Raw genomic sequence first — 5,194 nt, forward strand, 5'->3', positions numbered from 1 at the left:
AGTACCTCTCGGTGACAATGAAAATGAGGGAAGCAGTGTGACCTCAGATTTTAGGTCCTCCTGTGGGCCTGCCTCTACCTGTTTCTAGGAAATGAGATAAGATGATACATGTCCACTCCTGCTTAAGTGATGCAGAGGGACATAAAGCATTTGGTTCTGCTCGGGACAAAAATGTTCCATAAACCTTTAAAGGATGAATTAAAAGATGGGCTCTGGACAGAGACTATGAATACCACTGGCCTTAAGAAGGTGTCGCGGTCAGCAAGAACCAGAGGCCCAGCTGTCTCCACTGTTTGATGAGGTATAAGAATCTTGAAAGTTTGAACTCGGGTATGTGGAATGAATAGGAAACAGATGATGAGAGAGGTTCAAAAGCTGTTATCCGGGCTTCCCTGGTGGCGCAATGGTTGAGAGTCCGCCTGCCGATGCAGGGGACACAGGTTCGTGTCCCGGTCCGGGAAGATCCCACATGCCGCGGAGCGGCTGGGCCCGTGAGCCATGGCCGCTGAGCCTGTGCGTCCGGAGCCTGTGCTCCGCAACGGGAGAGGCCACAACAGTGAGAGGCCCGCATACCGCAAAAAAAAAAAAAAACAAAAACCTGTTATCCCTGGAAACCAGCCCCCAGGAAGCTACTGTGGGTGTGTGTAGCATGGGAGGGTCAGGAGTGGATGTTCAGCACAGAAACATCCCAGCCATGCATCCAGGGAGACAGAACCTCCCACAACTAAAACCTCAAGAGCACTGAGCACCTTAACAGTAACAACAATCCCCCTCGTCCTCATCATGTATGGACTGAGCCCTTGCCCTCCACGGATCACTTACAACAGTTACATGAGAAAAGCTATTAACTCCATTTTACAGATGGGGCCTGAGGTCAGACCCTTCTCATACGACCTCCCAGTGGTCTAGAAGGCCATGCAATGCTGGAACTTAAAGTGGAAGGGATGGCAAGGCCATTTTTACACAATGCTTGCACCTCTCTAAAGGACCTGAGGAGGACGAACGGCATCAACTCTGGGGTTCAAATTCTTGGGTTTAAGTACCAGCTTCACCATTTTCGGTGTGGGGACATAATGACCACGGGTGGTCAAAAACTGTCCATTTTGGGCTTCCCTGGTGGTACAGTGGTTGAGAGTCCGCCTGCCGATGCAGAGGACGTGGGTTCGTGCCCCGGTCTGGGAAGATCCCAGATGCCGCGGAGCGGCTGGGCCCGTGAGCCGTGGCCGCTGAGCCTGCGCGTCCGGAGCCTGTGCTCCGCAACGGGAGAGGCCACAACGGTGAGAGGCCCACGTACCGCAAAAAAAAAAAAAAACCAAAAAACTGTCCTTTTTGGTCTCCTTTCCCTGGGGCAAGTTACTCAAACCTCTGGGAGCTTCTCCCCTCCTAACACGAGCTCATCATCATGCTACCTCAGCGGGCAGCTGTGAGGATTAAATGAGATGGTTTCCTCACGATGAAGCAGTAGGCAAGTACTGGTGGTTGTTATTCCACGTTACTCCACTGGAGTTTCACGTTGCCTCATTTGCAGAAGAGTGCTACCCCATCTGGTTTTGCAGACGCAGCGCGTGCATTTCAGGCACAGCAGCGTCTGAGCGCAGTAACGGGCAGTGACTGAAGCCCCGCGCACGGAGCCGTCGCAGGGCTGGTGTGCCACCGCTCCGCAGCCTCCGCTCCTCCCTCCACCATTCGTCTCAGTCACCGCAAAACGGTGACACACACCGGCAGCCGAGTGTGTGAAGAGGACTCCCACGTGGCATGTGTAAGTGTCCCAAGAGTGATCCCACACAAGCTCTACACGCTCTCCAGCTCCCTTCCTCACAGAGCAGGCACACACATCCAATGAATCCACAGAAGAAACGTCCAGATTTTATAGGGGGAAACAAAGTTGATCCTCAAATTCTGTTCCACCACTCATTGTAGGTTCTCTGCTTATTAACATAGTATAAGCTGCGTTTTCTAGCAATTATTATTTGAAAAGCTCTAGAAAAGGGTATTTCAATATAACAAGAACTAGAATATTCTTTTTATATGTACTAAGGCTTGGAATGTTCTTTTTAATTGTTTTTGTTGCCTAATGAACAGTTACTAGATTTTTTTTTTTCTTTTTTTTTTGTGGTACGCAGGCCTCTCACTGCCATGGCCTCTCCCGCTGCAGAGCACAGGCCCCGGACGCGCAGGCTCCGCGGCATTTGGGATCCTCGTGGACCGGGGCACGAACCTGCGTCCACTGCCTCCACAGGCGGACTCTCAACCACTGCGCCACCAGGGAAGCCCACTTACTAGATTTTTTAACTCAGTAAACTTACCTCTTTATTGGAGATGGGAGAAACTTAGTAGCTATTGCTTCAAAAGGAACAACTGTTAGATTATTATAATTACACCTATCCTTTCGATCTTGACCTTCATTATTAGTAATAAAATAAAGGTATTTCTTACAGTCATTAACGTCCTTGCCATTTGAACTGTGAAAAAACAGACATTATACAAGGCAAGCCTGAATATTTTGAACTTTGCTAACAATGTGAAAATGCCTGTTGCACAGCCAATTAAGGTTGGCCATAGAGACTCATGCTTTCCACAATCTATCTGCTGGCATGGTGGATGCCTGTTGGCACAGAAGCCAGTTACAGTCTTCTTACTAAATAAGACAAAGGATGACAATGTTAGGCACTGTGAGCTAACTGTTGTGGAAGAATTTCACTACTTGTAAGGGTCTGTGAGCCAAGAACAATTGATACTACAGGAAAAGACCACCAGAAAATGCTGACACCTCCAGTCTCAGCATCCCACACCTCCTGGACACAAGGACTCAGGCCTTAATCCTAAATACTCCATGTCCACATGTAAGCCATTATGAGTAACTGTGCTTGAAATTTAATTCCACATCTGCTCTTCCGCAGCCTTTGGAAATCTTATGAATTTCTCTGACAACTGTTTGCAAAGGCCGTAATCACAGTCATCTGTAACTGGATCTCCAGCTACAGGGCAAAACACCACATAATTCCAAGAGGCTTTTGACCCAACCATATTTGGTTTCTTGTCTCTCTTGCTTTCTTTAAAATTGCGCTGAGCCTTCAACTTGCAGACAGCCTGATTAGCATCGCAAGAAGGTGGCTGAGGTCCTCCGTATCACCCTCACCACACAGGTCCCAGCAAATCCTTACCATCTCCCTTCTGATTGTAGCAGGAGGCGATATGGGCTATAACAGCAAGTGAGGGGCCCTGTGCCAGTGATGTCCCTCCCTGCTGGCTTCAGAATCCCAGGAGGCGGCCTGAGGAGGCACCCTGGCTCCAAGGGGACCAGAAGACAGATGCACTGGTACCTCCCCACCTCTTTCACTTGGGCTGCTCAGCAGCCGTGTGGCTCTGGGGCTGATATGCCCTTTCTAATTACAGTTGGCCACAGCAATGTGACAGTGATACGTGACACCTGAACAATGCAATTAACCTCCATGAGTCTGTTCTGTATTTTAAAAATTTAACAGCATTCACTTATTAAAGGATTCCCATACTGATCTATCTTCATTCCATAAACACTCGCAAGAATCAAGCAGGAAAATTCTTGCACCAATTCAGCCACGTACGGATTCAGTAACCCTGGGCAAATCACCTCCCATCTGTCTGGGGGCCTGAGTTTTCTAATCCCATTTCTAGCCATCCCCTTTTTTTTTTTCTTATGAAGAACAAACATAACAAGGTACAGAGAAGTGCTCCTCAAAGGATGAAGCACTATTATTACTGTCAGCCTCATTATCCTCTTTGGAAGCTCCATTCTGACAGTTAAGTCTCTGGAGCCAGACGGACAGGGTTAACTAAGGTTATGTAACTGTTCTAACCTTACTTTTTTTCATCTGTAAAGTGGGGATGAGATAACAGCACCTAACTCTGAATTACTGACAGAATTAGATGAGGAAATGTAAAGAAAGCACTTAGAACAGTGTCAGGAACAATAAACCGTGCCTAATATTAGTCACTCTCGTTATCCTGTCATTAGCCTTGTTTTCTTTCTTGAGTTCATCAGGCACCTTTCAAAATAAAATACCTTTTTCGAGGCATTCAACTTTGGTGTGCTAAGGGAAAAGGGGGGACTAATAATGATCATTACGTAGTCTACCTCATTTAATGCTGCCAACCAACACGTGCTATTTCATTATCCCCTTTCATGTAAAGTCCAGAAAGGTCAAGTGGCTAATAGGTGGCAGCCAGGACACAAAGTCAGGCCTGAATGGCCCAGACTATGTTTTCCACTGCATTGTTTCCATTTAGATATGAAGTGGAAGTGTAATAAAGGGTTCCCTAAAAAATTATGAAGTCACCTAATTTACATAGGCAGTGTGGTTCAAAGGTTATTATAAAAAAAACAGCTTTAATATTTGGACGTAAGCTGTCAAGGCTCAGCTCAGCTGGCACCTACCTTGACTTCCCTCCCCACCACTCCTTAACCGCGTGAGCGGTGAGAAAGGCTCCTGTGGTACACCCCGCCCCAGCCTGTATGGACCCTGGGGCAGCACCTGTGGCGTAGCAGCACACCTGCGGGCTCCTGTCTGTCTCCTCCTCCTCCAAGAGACCATGAGTTGCTTCACCTCATGTGCCCAAGACCCCACCCGACACCCAGCCCACAGCAGGGCACAATGCTTGCTGTCAGCTGAATGGATGCATGAATCCTGGCCCTTCCCATAGTCCCTGCTACACCAAAGACCAGTCTATTTGACAATCATGAGAGGTTAAGGGGGTCCAGAATTAAACCTGGCCCCTGCAGGGTGTCACTGCGGAATACGACCTGTGTAGTATGCAAGATCACACCTCACAAAGAGCATTTCATAATTCTATGTAATTAACAAAGACAACTAACCAGAACATAATTATATCATTATCAAACTTGACTTGTCATGTCTGCTATGAAATGTTCTTGCATCATGATACAAATGCACACACTACACGCAGATGGCTGTGTTAATGCCACTTTTTTCTTCGTGGGGGGCAGGGGCAGGGGGGCTGAGGTAGTCCAGGCAATAAAACATTGGGCAATACTTTTAAGGGTATGCTGTAATGAAAGGTTACCTTTGGATCATTATATTTCCTTTTAACAAGTACCTGGCAAGAGAGTAGATACAAACTTAGATAAAGGCATTAACTGATATATAAGTAAAACAAAATCCAAGTTCTTTTTTTTTTTTTTTTTTTTTTTTTTTTT

The sequence above is a fragment of the Lipotes vexillifer genome, unplaced genomic scaffold (assembly GCF_000442215.2).
Source record: "Lipotes vexillifer unplaced genomic scaffold, Lipotes_vexillifer_v1.1 scaffold83, whole genome shotgun sequence".
In the NCBI taxonomy this organism is placed as follows: domain Eukaryota; kingdom Metazoa; phylum Chordata; class Mammalia; order Artiodactyla; family Lipotidae; genus Lipotes; species Lipotes vexillifer.